Below are 18,250 nucleotides of genomic sequence, written 5' to 3'. Positions count from 1 at the left end.
AGTATCCCTGCCTGAAGGGTTCAGTGGGTTTAGATGCTGAAAAATTGGATCTCATGGAAAGCAATGGTTCAAAATAGCATCCCTGTCTCAAAGGTCCAATGGATTTAGATGCAGAACAATTTGGTCCCATTGAAAGCAATGGTTTAAAATAGCATCCCTGTCTCAAGGGTCCCAACCCTATCTGCCTTTATTAAACAGCTGAAAACATGGTTTTTCAAGTGTGCATTTTGCAACAAATCGACAGAAAAAGCAGTTTGACACACAGTAGCGTTTGTAGTAATTACTGTATTTATGAATTTAACACCAAAACTTCGCAATGTATTGAAAACATTGACTACAAAAACATGGACTACTAAAAGGCCAACTGCGTTGGATAATACAGAACGTTGGATAAGTGGAGGTTGGATAAGCAAGACCCTACTGTATATTGTATTTTGTGTTTTAATTTGTTTTTATGTCTGAATGTTATGATGATACTGTTTTTAGTTATTTATATTGGTTTTGACTTGTCACATTTTGTTTCTGTTTTGGGCTTGGCCCCATGTTAGCTGCCCCAAGTCCCTTCGGGGAGATGGTGGTGGGATAGAAAAATAAAGTATTATTATTATTTTATTATGACACAGTAAACAAGATAGACATGCTGGATTTCGTATCACAAAATCACAAGTCAAACAGTTCCCAAGTGTCTAGGACTGTGTGATGTATTTTCGGATGATGCGTGCAGATCCCAGTAGGGTGGCCTTTTGCAGTTGGCAGATCGTGATTTTGTCAATGTCTATTGTTTCCAAATACCGGCTGAGATCTTTTGGCGCAGCACCAATAATTATTATTATTATTATTATTATTATTATTATTATTATTATTATTATTAAGGGTCCAATGGGTTTAGATGCAGAACAATTGGATCCAATTGAAATCAATGGTTTAAAACAAGATTCCTGTCTCAAGGGTTCAATGGGTTTAGATGCAGAACTATTGCATCCCACAGAAAGGGATTCTGGCAAATTTGCATGAAAAAAACTGGGTCAGAGACTTGTTGCTTATGTGTGATAAGGAAGATAGCAGGCAGCTATGGGGAAGCACCAAAAGTCTGATGAGAGGAGAACAAATGAAAATGAGCAAGGGAGGACTGGAAGGTATGATCAGCCTCTCAATACTGCCATCTGATAAGGTCCCTGAAGAGTCCTTCTTGTATTCATTGCACTGCAGTCTGCTTCCGGGAGGGGGAATGGAAATGTCCTCCTTCAGCACCCCATTCTCCAGTGCCACAGAGCTCCTTCACTCAGTATGACTGCAAAGCTTTTAAAGCAACCCTTATGTACAGTTGCAAATATGATGTTGATTGTAAATGTGAATGCAAAACAGTTATGAGAATGTAAGGCTGGCCTATGGCTTCATGACTGCCTAACACGATGCCAGCCATGTGCTTTAATACTTGATTCATTTGACAGGGGGGAATTCCTAAATAGTAAAATGTAAACAAAATTATAAAAGTAAGCCAGAAGATACCAGCTCTAATGAAAGTGAAAAGATACCGAGGCTACATCTAAAATTATAATTTACTCGTATGACTAACATATTAGTAATTAAATTTAATCCATTTTCAAAGACTAACAATGTAAAACAGGTGCTTCACATAGAGAAATGCATTTGCCAGTAAAGAGTATATATGTATTCCACTTCAGAAATTGCCAATAATTTAAGTGTAGACCCATATAATGCAGTTTGAACCAGCCTTGCTCAATGGCCTTGTTCTTGCTGTGTTGCAAAAAGAGCAGTGAAGAACATAAAATTTAATATATTGCCCCAGGTCACAAAAAATATGCACAGGGAATGGCATGTAGCTACGATGTCATAACTACTATATTCCACTGCATAATAGTCACACAGCTCCCATATTTTAATCAAGGGGGGGGGGTGACTATTATGCAATGCTAACTATTATATGGTGATTTTTTTTGTAAAGGGTGCAGGCTTGCATGTGAATGAAGCCTCACTTGAGGGAAGCTAAAGGAGGCCCAGTAGTTCCAAGGGGTAGATGCACGGACCAGTGAGTGCAACTATTATGTGAGAAACATCAATAATATCAATTTCGGCACCCCAAAAATGATGGTGTGACTTACATGTGATGGTGACTATTATGTGCTGATATACAGTATTCTTTATGTCCTGATCAAACTGACTTAAACTCACCTTAAAAGGGAGGTAGCTGCATGTTCTTGGCACTCAGAAGAACAGCACTGAATGATGAAACATCCAGCCTACAGGATTGTTGTATGTTTTCCGGGCTGTATGGCCAGGTTCTAGAAGTATTCTCTCCTGATGTTTCACCCACATCTATGACAGGCATCCTCTGAGGATGTCTGCCATAGATGTGGGTGAAACGTCAGGAGAGAATGCTTCTAGAATATGGCCATACAGCCCGGAAAACATACAACAACCCTTTGATCCCAGCCATGAAAGCCTTGGACAACACATCCAGCCTACACTATTTAGAAGCTTGTAGGAGCAGAAGCCGTCTCTAAACTAGGACTTTCCACTTGTGATCCCTTTCTGGCCAAGAGATGTATCTATAAAAAAATAGATACAAAATCAATTATTTACTGAGAAGAAGTCAGCATTTGCAGGGGTTGCTAACCAGTCTGACTTTCTCTTTTTATAAGTACAGCTGAAGCATATTCTGCAAAATCCATTGGAAACACAGCACATTGTTGCCAAATTTCTTGTGACCCCAACATTGGGCTAAGGGGGCTCCATTTGGGGTTGGGACCCAAGTTTAAGAAACAATGCTCTAATCCAAGGCCCTTGTTTTAGAACAAAAACTGCCTCTGACAAAACTGAAGTGGGACTGATGCCGACATCAGCTAGCCGCTTAAGGAGTGATGTGGATCTGTCGCCTGGCACAGCAAGCTACCTTGACAGCCAGATGAAACGTAGACCAGGCTTGAAGGCAATAACAGAGGTTTAATTTACTTTCAAGCCTGAAAGGATGTCTGATAAAGAGTCTGCTCAAAAGGAATTGGACATAACCATGCAGAACAAAGCAAGACATTTATCCCCTTTGACAATCATTCAAAAGACCAATTCCCTCCCAAACCATGATCTGGGCTTTCGTTGGTGGGATCTGACATCAGAGGTGGATGGAGTTTTCCCCATGACTGGAAGAATTGAGAATTTGCTTTGCATCCCTGAGGGGATTCCCTCCCAGCTGGACACTGGACCAACTTCCCAGATATACAAACCCCAACGGTTTCACAAGTGCATACACCATATAATTTTAAGTTCTTGTAGGTGCCCTGGAGTTCGTCTGCAGCTACTCTCTACCTACACATCCCAATCCCCATGAGTCCCCGCCTCTCTTGTTCATTTATCAATAAATCACAAACATGAATCCAGACATAACAGAAGCTTCAGAGTACTTTTGTTAGGGCTAAACTCTTCAGGAGAGGGGATTTGGGGGTTGGCCTACTGTCTGAGGAACATTTTCCACCCACTTCCTAAGAACTTTTTGGGTTTGGCAACCAATTAAATTAATCCTTTAGGAGTTTCCAGGCTCCAGGCAGTTTTGGAGATGAGTCTTTGCACAAGAACGAACCATTGCATCTTCACAGCTGCAGATGTTATACTAATAAAAATTTATGGCTGCTGTGGCATCATCAAATTTCAGAAGCCGTGGAGGGTGAAAAACTGGTCTCCTAACCCACCAAAGTTGCCTTCCTCTGAACCAGCGTGTCTCAAACTGGGGGTCGGGACCCTTGGGAGGTTTGCGAGAAGGCTGTCAGAGGGGTCACCAAAGATCAGTATTTTCTGTTGGTCATGGGGGTTCTGTGTAGGAAGTTTGGCCCAATTCTATTGTTGGTGGGGTTCAAGGGGCTCTTTGATTATAGGTGAACTATAAATCCCAGCAACTACAACTCCCGAATGTCAAGATTTATTTTCCCCAAATTCAAAGAGTGTTCGCATTTGGGCATATTGTGTCAAGCTGAAGACCTGGATGTGTGACCAAGCTTTTGGCCCATCCTAGGATGTAGGTTGATATGACCTGATGGATTCTGTGGATTAATATGAAGTTGAACACGGACTGGCCCTGACTTTTGACTCAATTCTACTGCCCCTGTTGTAATGGTCACATGGTTTTCATTGTTTTAATTTGATTTGAATACTGTCTTTTAATTGTATTTTTGTTTGGCTTTACTACATTTGTATTATATGTAGCATCTGATTCTGCCATTGTTTAAGACTGCTCTGGGTCCCCCTGGGGGAGAAGAGCGGTATATAAATTAATTAAATAAATACATAAAATAAATTTGGTCCAGATCCATCATTATTTGAGTCCACAGTGCTCTGTGAATGTAAATGAACTACAACTCCAAAACTCAAGATCAATGCTACCAAAGTCTTCCAGAGTTCCTGTCAGTCATGAGAGTTCTGTGTACCAAGTTTGGTTCAGTTCCATCGTTGGTAGAGTGTCATTTTAAATCTATATTTACAACATTAATTGAAACAAAAGTTGCCTGAAACAGCATGGAGGGAACCAGCTCTCTTTTTTTTTTATGAAGTACACAAAATGTCCATAACAGACTAAGCCTGACTGTGTGTGTTCCCAGTTTCCCACAGGATAAGGAACTACACCTTTTGCCTGAGTTCTTCGTTATGGAATTTAATCTTAACAGACACCCCTTACCTAGGAAGACTGTGTGCCCTTTATTTAAAAATACAGAAAATCTTCACTTTTTAATGTATGTATTACATTTACAATAATGATGATTCCATGTGTTACTATTAATGATCCACCCACAACAAAAATGACAAGACAATTACAAGTGGTATGTATAAAATCAATGCACAGAGTCAACATTGAAACATAGTCTAATTGAAACTTGGTTCCAAAAGAGGTGTTAAGTAGCAAAATAAATTCTAGAGCAACTTTTTCCAAACCCAGGTTATGTGCCATCAAACTGGCTTTGACTTATGATGGCCCTATGAATGAGCAAATCTATCATTAACAGTCCCAACTCAGGCCTTATAAACCTGTAGTAGTGGCTTCCTTGACTGAGTCTCTTCTTCCTATTTTCTTACTGCCTCCAATTTACCAGACATAATAACCTTTTCTAATGAGCCATACTGCTTCATGATATTTCTGTGGTATAATCACCTCAGTTTGATCATTTTGGCTTCTAGGAACTGTTCAGGCTAGATTTACTGTTGGACCAATTTATGTGTTTTCTGACTGTCTATGACATCTATAGAAGTCTCTCTCTGCATTTCAAATGAGTTGATTTCTTCCTGTCAACATTCTTCACTGACAGCTTTCACAACCATACAAAGAAATTGAAATACAGCAGCATGGATAATCCAAATTTTGTATTCAGTGGTCTATTTTTGCAACTACTGTGGTAGATAATGTGTTTTATAGGCTAGCACATGTTTCATGAAAGTGGTCATAGATTTCTACTATTTATACACCACAGCTCCTAAGTATTCATGTATTGTATATTGGGATTTAGCCTTTGACAGAGAGAGTGCACCCCTAAATAATGCTTGGAAGCATTGTGTTAATGTAATAATAATAATAATAATAATAATAATAATAATAATAATAATAATAATAACAATAACTATTTTTGTATCCTGCCTCCATCTCCCCGAAGGGACCCGGGGTGGTTCACATGGGGACAAGCCCAACAACACAAGTTAAAACACAGAGCAATCAATTAAAAACATTATAATTACACAAAACCATAAAACACATCAACAGAATTAAAACCAGGACAATAATAATAATGTGCTGTAATGTTGCTGCCTACCACTACAATGGACCCTAATTATCCACTGGGGTTTGGTTCCAGGACCCCTGCCCCATCCTGTGGATACAAAATCAGTGCTCCATTCTATACAATGACATAGTAAAATGTTCAGGGTTAGTACCCACTGTCAGCTCCAGCTCACCTGCCCACCTAGCAGGTTGAAAGCAGAAATGTGAGTAGATAAACAGGTACCGCTTTTAGCAGGGAGGTAATAAAGGCACCCCTAAGGACATCAATTAGAGGAAAGCTCCTTAGCATGAAAGAGGGAGCAACAACACCTCTCCCCTCTCAGTGGCTGGCGTCGAGTACAACCTCCAAGATGCTGGAAATACAATGGGAAAAACGGCTTTACCATTGTTTGTGTTGTCTATCCTTGTTAACTGTATAATCAGCATTGAATGTTTGCCGTTTGTGTGTTCTTGCTATAACCTGCAATGTCATTGAAGAGAGGACCATTGGTGTCTCCTGCATAGTGGGAGCTATAGCTGTTTGTGGAGGCAAGAGCTTGTCTGTGAAAGTTGGCACCCCAGCCACATTTTCACTTTTATTATGTGCACAGATAGATGATATTAATAAATATTATTGAAAATGAGATTAGTAAATATTATTGCAAATAATATTAATATTTCAAATGGGATTAATAAATATTATTAAAGTAATATTAATCAACATAATTTAAAATAATATTAAAAATAATATTTAAAGGGATTCTTGATAGACACTGATTTTCTAGATCCGGCACAGTCTGGCTTCAGGCTGGGACATGGAACGAAAGCAGCCTTGGTTGCCTGAGTAGATGATCTACGCCGGGGACTGGACAGGGGGAATGTGTCTGTTAGTTCTGCAGCCTTCGACTGTTCTACAGTGGCTCCAATCCTTCCTGAAGGGTCGTTCTTAGAAGGTGTTGTTGGGGGACACCTGCTCGGCCCTGCAACCATTGTCTTGTGGGGTCCTGCAGGGCTCAGTACTGTCCCTCATGTTGTTTAACATCTACATGAAGCCACTGGGGGAGATCATCAGGAGTTTCGGAGTAAGGTGTCATTTTTATGCAGATGATGTCTAGCTGTGTGACTCCTTCCCACCTGTTACTAAGGAGGCTGTGCAGATCCTGAACCAGTACTTGGCAGCTGTGTCGGACTGGATGAGGGCGAACAAATTGAAACTGAATCCAGACAAGACAGAGGTCCTCCTGGTCAGTCATAAAGCCGAACAGGGCACAGGGTTACAGCCTCTGCTGGATGGGGTTACACTCCCCCTGAAGACACAGGTTTGCAGCTTGGGAGTGATACTAGATTCATCGTTGAGCCTGGAACCCCAGATCTCGGTAGTGGCCAGGGGAGCTTTTGTACAATTAAAACCCGTGTACCAGTTACACCCGTACTGGGAAGCCTGACTTGGCCACAGTGGTCCACGCTCTTGTTGCATCCCAAATAGACTACTGCAATGCGCTCTACAAAGGGTTGCCTTTGAAGACTGTTCGGAAGCTCCAGCCGGTCCAATGGGCAGCAGCCAGTCGCCCACCAGAGGAGCACACAACTCCCTTGCTACGCCAGCTCCACTGGCTGCCAATCTGCTACCGAGCACAATTCAATGTGCTTGCTTTGACCAATAAAGCCCTATACAGTTCCAGCCCAGTTTACTTGTCTGAACGTATCTTTCCCTATGAACCACCTTGAAGATTAAGATTATCTGAGGAGGCCCTGCACTCGGTCCCACCTGCCTCGCAAGCGTGGCTGGTGGGGATGAGGCATAGGGCCTTCTCAGTGGTGGCCCCTCGGCTGTGGAACTCCCTCCCCAGTGACATCAGATCAGCACCCTTCCTGCTAGCTTTCGAAAGCAAAAACATGGCTCTGGGATCAGGCTTTCAATAATTAGTACAGTGTAATAATAGACCTGGAATTATGTACAATTTGACGACGGAACGGCCTCGGAGTATGATGTGATTTTAATACTGACTGTAATTGTTTTTAAATGCTTTAAATGTTTAAATGCTTTAAATGTTTCCCCTGACATTAAGTCCAGTCGTGTCAAACTCTGGGGGTTGGTGTTCATCTCAATTTCTAAGTCGAAGAGCCAGCTTTGTTTGTAGACACCTCCAAGGTCATGTGGCGGGCATGATTGCATGGAGCACCGTTACCTATTGATCTACTCACATTTGCATGTTTTTGAACTTCTAGTTGGCAGAAGCTGGAGCTGATAGCAGGAGCTTACTCCGCAACCCAGATTCGAACCACCAACCTTTTGGTCAGCAAGTTCAGCAGCTTAGCAGTTTAACCCAATGCACCGCCTGTTGGGGCTCCTTAATGAATATTATTAATATTATTTAAAATAATATTAATAAATATCATTAATATTATTTAAAACAATATTAATAAATATTAATGAATAATATTTATACATATTATTAAACAATATTAATAAATATTACTTATACATAATATTAATAAACAATAACTAAAATGATTTAAAATAATACCGTATTAATAAATATCACTAATGTACTTCACCCCAGTGGCGAAGTGTGTTAAAGCACTGAGCTGCTGAACTTGCAGACCGAAAGGTCCCAGGTTCAAATCCCGGGAGTGGAGTGAGCACCCGCTGTTAGCTCCAGCTTCTGCCAACCTAGCAGTTCGAAAACATGCCAATGTGAGTAGATCAATAGGTACCGCTCCAGCGGGAAGGTAACGGCGCTCCATTTAGTCATGCTGGCCACATGACCTTGGAGGTGTCTAAGGACAACGCCGGCTCTTCAGCTTAGAAATTGAGATTAGCACCAACCCCCAGAGCCAGACATGACTGGACTTAACGTCAGGTGAAACCTTTACCTTTACCTTTACCTTAGGTTGGCAGAAGCTGGAACTGACAGTGGGAATTTACTCCGCAACCCGGATTTGAACCACCAACCTTTCAGTTCAGCAGCTCAGTGCTTTAACCCACTGCTCCACTGGGGGGCTTCTTAATAATATTATTTAAATTATTTAAAATAATATTTCCTGCCAACCTAGCAGTTCGAAAACATGCAAATGTGAGTAGATCAATAGGTACCGCTCCGGCGGGAAGGTAACGGCGCTCCATGCAGTCATGCCGGCCACATGACCTTGGAGGTGTCTATGGATAACGCTGGCTCTTCGGCTTAGAAATGGAGATGAGCACCAACCCCCAGAGTCGGTCACGACTGGACTTAACGTCAGGGGAAAACCTTTACCTTTACCTTAAAATAATATTAATAAATAATATTAAATGTTATTAATAAATATTAATGCATAATATTAATAAACAATAACTAAAATGATTTAAAAGAATATTAATAAATATTACGAAGGTACTTCTAATTAACTATGTTCAAATAATATTGATAAATGTCATTTAAAATAATAGTACGGAATATTATTTAAAATCACACCAATAAATGTGTTTAATCATGTTCGTTATTGCTATTACTAAAGTCAATCATAAGTATGAGCCCCGTTAATATTCATCATGGTGATCTCCCTTCCCAGCCTGTCCTTCTCCCTCGCCTTCCTCCCAGCCCAGCCCTCCTTCCTTCAATGGGACCCGGCTCCATCCCAAGGCAAGGCAGCCAAGCTGAGCGCCCACGCCTTGTAGCATCTTTGCTGAGCCGGGGTCTGGAAGAGGAGGAGGAAGAGGGCGGGGAGGGAGCATAAAAACCCGCCCGCCGCCCTCCTGGCTGTCCCGGGCGATGCTTCCAATCCCGAGGCGAGAGGCGTGCCAATCCTCCTTCGAGAGGTGGGCGGCGGTAGCGAGGCGCTCCAAACTTCCAGCATCGCCGGGGCAAAGCAGGAGCAAAGCGGGAGCATGCACGGCGGAGGCAGCGGCGCCCACGCGGGAGGCTTTCCACGCGCCCTGCCATGAGGCCTCGGCATCCCAGGTGAGCGGTGGGGCAACGGAGGGTGGTCTCTCTTCCTAGCAGTCGATTGGCATCCTTTAGCACCTACTAGGATGAGTCTCCGGCAATCCAGCTCTCCATCACATCCATCCGAAGGGGAGAAGATGGACAGAGGTCTCTCTTTCTATCTTTCTCCCCTTTTGCTCGCTTCGTTTCCTCCTGCCATGGGGATTCATTTCTTTATACTGAAAAGGGCTCTGGATCCTCTCTGCTTCCCTTTCAGGGACAAGGAAGGGGGTATGGTTTGGGAAGAGAAGCCATAGTGCAGACATAGGCAAACTTCGGCCCTCCAGGTGTTTTGGACTCCAACTCCCACAATTCCTAACAGCCGGTAGGCTGTTAGGAATTGTGGGAGTTGGAGTCCAAAACACCTGGAGGGCCGAAGTTTGCCCATGCCTGCCATAGTGGGTTGCTGTGAGTTGTCCATATTCCAGAAGCATTTTCTCCTGACGCTTCACCCACATCTATGCCAGGCATCCTCAGATATTGTGAGTTATATTGGAAACTAGGTAAGGAAGGTTTATATATCTGTGGAAGGTCCAGTGTGGGAGAAAGAACTCTGTCTGTTTGAGGCAGGTGTGACTGTTTCAATTGGCCACCTTGATTAGCATTGAATAGCCTTTCAGTTTCAAGGTCTGGCTGCTTACTGCCTGGGGAATCCTTTGTTGGGAGGTGCTAGCTGACTGTCTGGAATTCCCCTGTTTTCAGAGTGTTGTTCTTTATTTACTGTCCTGATTTTAGAGTTTTTTTGTTCATTTTGTTCATTTTGATGCTTTCCTCCTTTCTGTTGGAATTGTCCACATGCTTGTGGATTTCAATGACTTCAATGTAGTCTGGCAAGGAGGATGTTAGAGTGGTCCAGCATTTCTGTGTTCTCAAATAATATGCTCTGTCCAGGTTGGTTCATTCATACAGTGCTCTGCTATGGCTGACTTTTCTGTTTGAGTTAGTCTGCAGTGCCTTTCGTGTTCTTGATTTGTGTCTGGGCAATGTCGCTATGTAGACTTGTCCACAGCTGTATGGTATACGGTAGGCTCCTGCAGAGGTGAGAGATCCCTCTTGTCCTCTGCTGAACCTAGCATTTGTTTGATTTTCTTAGTGGGTCTGTAGATAGTTTATAGGTTGTGTTTCTTCATCAGCTTCCCTGTGCGGTCTTATTATTATTATTATTATTATTATTATAGAACACAGAAATGCTGGACCACTCTAACATCCATGTCAGACTACACAGAGAAGCCATTGAAATCCACAAGCATGTGGACAAACCCTGAAAATGAACAAAATCTGGCTACCAGTATTATTTTTTTAAAATACCCTAAAATCAGGACAGTAAATAAAGAACAACACTCTGAAAATGGGGAAATTCCTGACATGAAACAATCAGGGCCAGCTAAAACCTCCCAACTAAGGATTCCCCCAGGCAGAGAACAGCCAGACATTGAAGATGAAAGTCTATTCAATGGTAATCAAAGTGGCCAATCATTTACACCTGCCTCCAACAGAGAAGAGTTCTTTCTCTCACCCTGAACACTCCAGATACATAAACCCTACTTGACTAGTTTACAACATACCCCATAACCTCTGAGGATGCCTGCAATAGATGCAGGCGAAATGTCAGGAGAGAATGCTTCTGGAACATGGCCATACAGCCTGGAAAACTCACAGCAACCCAAAAATCTTTAATTTTGACACATGCACACATCCCATTAACAACTGCCCAGAATAGGAGCCTTTTCTTCAGAGCAGGCAAAGATATCCGATAGTCTTCCAGCACCACTCACGCCTTACTCTTGTCCAAATGGGCAGGAGCTGGTGGGAACAGTGGTCAGACGCCACTTGTGGATGGGCACAGGTTCCTCAGACTATGCCACAGTGTCATAAGATGTGCTCATGTATAAGTCAAGAAATATTAGTAAAAATAAATCCTATGTGTTGTACCTTTCCTTGCATCCAAAAGAGAGGAGCCATCCCCTTCTCTGACTAACATTGCAAAAGGCGAGAACTTAGTCTGTCCTCGGAGAACCTAAAAGAAGCTCCAACCTTCTTGACTCTCTCTGCACCATTTTTGGCCATTTTGAATGCCTGGGCAGGGAAATGGCAGCAGCTAAGAATGGTTGGCCCCTTGAGTCGGCATTGGTGCTTCCTCTCTGTGTGGAATCACCCTCGACTTATCCATGGGTCATATCACAATCTGTAACGTCTAGGAAACAACTCAAGACCTGGTTATTCCAGCAGGCATTTGATGAATGACAGAAATATGGAAAGACATTTGGGATTGTTGCCATGCTTAATTGTTCTATGTTGTGCTTGTGATTATTGTCACAGTTTTATCATTTTAATTATTATTCTATTGCCATATGTTGCTGTTTTGATATTTGATGTTTATTTATATGAGGCATTGAATTTTGCCATTGATTATGTTGTGAACCACTTTGAGTCCCCCCAGAGATGAGAAAAGCGGTACTATAAATTCAATAAATAAATAAAAAAAATTGCTCTCTTCGATTTATACATGAGATCGACTTATACATGGGTTGGATATATACTATTGATATAGGAACTCAGCTGCCTATGGTGGCAGCTGGCATGGCTATGTGTCCCACTTCCTCTTTGAAGGGTTCCTGTGTTTTTAAGGGTTAAAAATAAAGAACCCTAAAGAGGAAGAGCAGGGACCCATGATGTTGCCCATCAAGAGCAGCTAGTACCAAACTGACACCCTATTCCATTATTTAGAAATGTGTGCAGCATAGTTTTTGTTATAACTACATAGAACATGTACTGTATTTTATCTGAACTTAAATCAAAGTGTATTTCATAATGTGCAGGCATATATAGCAACGATTTATAAATTTGCATCTGTATATATAGATCAGCATATGTCCATTTGCATCTGGACATGCATTTGCATGTACATAGAGTCTCACTTATCCAAGCCTTGCTTATCCAAGTTTCTGGATTATCCAAGCCATTTTGTAGTCAATGTTGTCAATATATCGTGATATTTTGGTGCTAAATTCGTAAATACAGTAATTACAACATAACATATTGAACTGCTTTTTCTATCAAATTTGTTGTAAAACATGATGTTTTGGTGCTTAATTTGTAAAATCATAACCTAATTTGATGTTTAATAGGCTTTTCCTTAATCCCTCCTTATTATCCAAGATATTCGCTTATCCAAGCTTCTGCCGGCCCGTTTAGCTTGGATAAGTGGGACTCTACTGTATATATAAATATACGAGTATATTTGTATTTGCACATACATTTGCATCTGTACATATACATCAACACATATACATTTTAAGAAACACTCTGATCTTCTGTCATTGTAGGGGCACAGATGCATGTACAGATGCAAATGGGCATACAGATGCACATTTATAAATAGTTGCTATTTGCATGTTCCATAAGTGGCCACCCTACTGACATTTAATTTCTAAGAGCGCAGAAAAGATGGAGAGTGCAGGTGAAAAAAATGAAGGGGTGAAGCAATACTGACAGGAAGCAGATTACATGCACTGTATATATAAAAATCAAAAAGTAGTGATAAAAGAAAATGCAATCCCTAGTGTCCGGCAACAAAACTACTGGAGAAAGAAGGCAATGAGTTTTAAGAGAAATACATTTTTATTTCTATCTGATTTGAATGCAAATTCCATAGAGTTCAGTAGGACCTGAGTATAAATGTGTAAGATTGCTCTATTAAGTTGCTCTCGTGCTAAGGTATTTTTTAAATGGAAATGAATTATGGATGGCGGCAAATCTCAAGACAAAACTTTGTGAAACAGGTAGATAATTAGGAAGCGGCATATTGCCAGCAGCTTCCTGTTGGGAGAAGGTCGAGTATTGAAGCTTCAGAGCAGAGCATCCATGCTTTCTCTTTATAAAAGAGAGAAACAGAGGAAATCTACTTGGGAACTGTGGGGCTCGGCTTTGATAAAGCAACTTGTACAAGAGTGTAAACTAGAGGGATAGTACTAGTTTACAATAAAACTTAATAACACTAAATATTGTTTTCCGACAGGTTTGGCTCATTAATGAACTCATGCATCAGAATTTTTATCCTGATGCATGTTGAAGTAATCCCCATTTATCTTGACACTCTGCATGGTATGGATAAAAATGGGGGTTTAAAACTTTATCCAAAATGAAAATATGGGTAGGGAGTATTGGAACTCTGACTGTTTACATTCCTTTAATTACAGACATCAAAGCTGTTAGGAAAAAAATCTACAATAAACACAACTCTTTGAAAATCTCTATATTAAATAGCTCTCTCAAATCCTCCCCTTTTATTGTTCTTATTTGCTAATATGTGTTGTGACCCAGCATGTACCCATTTTAGTAAAATGGGGCTGCCAGCTTTAACTGATTCTGCCTGGTAGGAGAATTTATTAACAATGCAGTGCAAAATAAATATATTTTACTTGTAAATACATTTCCTGGATTTCAGTGGACCTTGCTTTCAAGCAACTAAGTCCTTGAATTCCATCCTAGAGTTTTAGTTGCAGATTAAGATTGGTCCCTCCATTAATTGGAGGGCTAAGGCTGAAAAGCACAGTTGAGTGAACACCACAGATCTATTTTCACCTTCCTGTACCAGAGTTAATGGAGAATCATCCACTGAGTTTTCTACTAAGAAATATCTTGAATGTGAGGATGTGAACTATGGTGCATTTGTGTTTTTGCCATCCTTCTGGGAGGTTTCTCTCATGTCTCCGCATGGAGCTGGAGCTAATAGAGGGAGCTCATCTGCGCTCTCCCCAGATTGGATTTGAACCAGCAACCTTCAGGTCAGCAAACCAACCTTTAAGACAACCCTACTGGCACAAGGGTTCAACCCACTGTGCTACCTAAGATGTAGGGGTTTTTTTATACCAAGTGTATAGAGTTGAATATGTGTACCTTGGAGAAAGGACTAAGATGTGACACAATTGTTGTTTTTTATTCATTCAGTCACTTCCGACTCTTTGTGACCTCATCGACCAGCCCACGCCAGAGCTCCCTGTCAGCCGTTGCCACCCCCAGCTCCTTCAAGGTCAAGCCAGTCACTTCAAGGATACCATCAATCCATAAACTATTGTGTCTATTGTGACACAATATGTTTAAATATCTGAAGGGATGTCATATAGAGAATGGAGTGGGCTGGTTTTCTTCACCTCCAAAGAGACACAAACTAGTGGATTCAAGTTATAAGAAAAGAAATTACACCTAAACATTAGGAAGAACTTCTTGAATGTCAAAAACAAATTGAGGGCAGAATGGACTGCCTTTGAAGGGAATGCACTTTCCTTCTTTGGAGGTATTTGACTAGAGTTTGGATTGACATATTTCAAGGTGTATTCCTGGCAGGTTGTTGGACTAGCTGGCCCTTGTGGTTCCTTCCAATTGTAAGAGCCTATGATTACAACTGTAAGGAACTCTCCGCAGGGAAGTTTAAGTAACATGCATGCATAGATGATTATAGACCTTGGTGGAATAACAGTACTAAGATTTTCATGCTGGAAGAAAAAAATATTTCACATTCTCAGTATCTCAACATCAGTTTTCTCAGTGACTTGACAAACTGGACACCTGGAGTATTTTCCTCTGAGATAATCAAATAAAAAATTAGTACTTACATCAGGTAGATTTTAAGAATTTGAAGGTTTTCCCCCTTTTAACATGTTAAAACATTTGTATTATCATTTGCAAGTGTATATTAGTAATCATTTACAGGATATTGCAATCTGTAGTGTTTCTGTTGGGAATTCCAGTTCTCCATTCCCATCCATTATCACTTGTTTTCTAGATTTTCTTTCCAGACAGTGATCTGTGCTTTTTTGACCATGCTTATTCATCACCGCACTGCTTACTTGTTGTCCTCTCCCATTCCGTACACCTTTCTTTCTCTCTTTTACATCTGCAAATCTCAGTCTTTCTTGTCCATCTGATACATGGCCCCCGTACTGTTTTGGATATGTTCATGGGAGTGCTCAAAGACATAAAGATTGTTCTTGTTCTTATTAGTTGTAGTTCTGTGCTATCTTTCCTTTGGTGTACATGGCTCTCTCCCATAACCCTGTAGAACTTATTAATCTAAAAAAGAGTTACTGAACCAAGGCCACTCAATGAATTTCATAGCTCCCTGCGGACTACACTTTAGATCTCTCCCAACTCTTTCACTGCTACACCACACAACCTATCTGGTATCTAGAATGTGATCATACCTAAGCTTAGAAAAATCCATCAATGCTCACTTTTGCCACAATCAGCATGGAGGCGTAGAATGTTCAATAAGATTAACTTCATGAACCATACAGCATTTCTAACTATGGTGTATTCTTCCTCTATTTTTAGTTGGGTTCCACTTGTTATACTTTTGCTTCAGTGTTTTATTAGTGTTGCACTTATTGGCAATGATCCGGAGCTTTGGACAGTACCATTATTTTATTGGACCCCAACTCCCAGCATGATTAGTGTTTGTGGAACTCTGATTGTAGCAGTCCAAAGCAGTTGCTTCAACAAGCTCTGGCTCAAACAGTCAGCTTCCTGGAGATTTTAAGGATATACAGTACATCAGTAGCCAGTCTCAAATCTTCAAAAGAGTGTTTGGTTCTCTTTTTTGGATTCCTCAGCCTATGTCAGGAGATCCAAAAGCAGAAATAAGAGATGTAAACATCCAGTTCACCCAAACAGCTTCCATGTGCACACCGCACTCATTGTTAGGATATATTTCTGGAATTGCAAGAATATTACAAGGTCAGCAATTTTGGTTTTCTATTGACATCATTGGTTTCCACTTAAAAATGATAGAGAGCTTCTATTTTTGAAAATTATCTGATGTTGTGGTACAATGATTTAATTTACATGATCCATAATTTTCATGATCTACAATCACTGTGTGTATCTGTATGTGATATATATATATATACAGTAAAGTCTCACTTATCCAACGTAAACGGGCCGGCAGAATGTTGGATAAGCGAATATGTTGGATAATAAGGAGGGATTAAGGAAAAGCCTATTAAACATAAAATTAGGTTATGATTTTACAAATTAAGCACCAAAACATCATGTTATTCAACAAATTTGATATAAAAGGTAGTTCAATATGCAGTAATACTATGTAGTAATTACTGTATTTATGAATTTAGCACCAAAATATCACGATGTATTGAAAACATTGACTACAAAAATGCGTTGGATAATCCAGAATGTTGGATAAGTGAATGTTGGATAAGTGAGACTCTACTGTGTGTGTATATATATATATATATATATATATATATATATATATAGAGAGAGAGAGAGAGAGAGAGAGAGAGGTTTATTATCCAACATATGTTTTCAGTATTTCCCTCTGTGCCTCTTCAAATTCTGAACCCATTTTGACATTTCTTGTTCCATATGTAATAAAAGTCTTCATTGTAAAATTATGAGTACCATTTTGTTACACAAGAGATTAATTCAATTCTCAAATAGTTACTGCAATCCATTGTGTCTTCTTTTGGGGGGGACTGTGTTGTATATTGAATGTTTCCAGTTTGTGGGCCATTTTTTTATTTTCCACATAAGTTGGCAGAATTTAGTTAGAATCTAAATGGATTCTGTCTCTGTATTTTGAAACAGCACTATTGATACGTTATCAGTTCTTGTTGTTTTATTTCTCCCAAGTGCTTTGAAAGCAGCTTCACTTTTATTTCTAAAAATTTCTTTGAATGCATTCATGATTCTGTCTCTAATATATGTCAGTGAACCTTTCCTTTTCACCTATCCTTAACAGTTTCTATAATGGCATGCTGGGAATCACATGTATTTTGAGAAAGCGGTCTGCTGATATATAATCCTTCTACTGAAATCAGTAAAATGCAAGATTCTTTAACTTTGAATGGGTTGTATTCATCACTGGTAATACGTTTTAGTCTTTATTATCACTAGTTTAGTGCTTAAAGTTTACATTGGGGTGGACAATATATGATCCTGAGGTCACATGGGGCCTCCACTGTCATAGTGGGGGGTCATGGACCATCTCCATAACCCTCTACTGATACAATATATGCATCATATTGTATCATGTTGGTCAAGATTCTGCATTGGAGACGTAGGTGTGATGCTATAGCTCTGATCCATTCCCAGTCCACCTGAACAGCCAGGCAGCTGCATTTACTGAAGAAGTCCTACAGTGCTGTTGAGGAGAGTGCTGAAAGATAATGCATTCAATGCTCTTCCTCTGACATAGCACAGCACTGCAGTAGGGTCCTGTCATAAATGCTTGCAGTGCCATGGCTCACTGGCAGGAGGGGGCTTGACACGTCATCCTTCAACATCCCACCCACTCATGCCTGGCTGTTAAGGTCGATTGGAGGCATTTGTCATCATTGCAATGGCATCACATATCCAGAGACTTTTAAAACAAAGTTATGTGACCATTTCTCAAGGATGGCTGCACCGTCAGGATTGCTGGACTAGAAAACCCTTATTTATTTAATTTTCTCATTTATATACCACTTTTCTCAACCCCTGTGGGGACTCAAAGTGGTTCACAACAAAGTAA

General features: G+C 40.5%; 1 protein-coding gene across 1 annotated transcript in view; it reads left to right on the top strand.

The window, feature by feature from the left end:
• The first annotated feature begins 9,443 nt into the window (after positions 1–9,443).
• The window catches only part of amigo2 (adhesion molecule with Ig like domain 2), a 33,324-nt gene continuing 24,517 nt past the window's right edge, over positions 9,444–18,250 (top strand). Inside the window, exon 1 of the mRNA XM_008111092.2 lies at positions 9,444–9,696. The gene's annotated coding sequence lies outside the window, so the exon portion shown is untranslated. The remainder of the gene's footprint in view (positions 9,697–18,250) is intronic.

This window comes from Anolis carolinensis, chromosome 5 (genome assembly GCF_035594765.1).
Source record: "Anolis carolinensis isolate JA03-04 chromosome 5, rAnoCar3.1.pri, whole genome shotgun sequence".
NCBI lineage: Eukaryota > Metazoa > Chordata > Lepidosauria > Squamata > Dactyloidae > Anolis > Anolis carolinensis.
The sequence above is the reverse complement of the archived record's forward strand: the minus strand, read 5'-3'. Positions and strand labels throughout refer to the sequence as shown.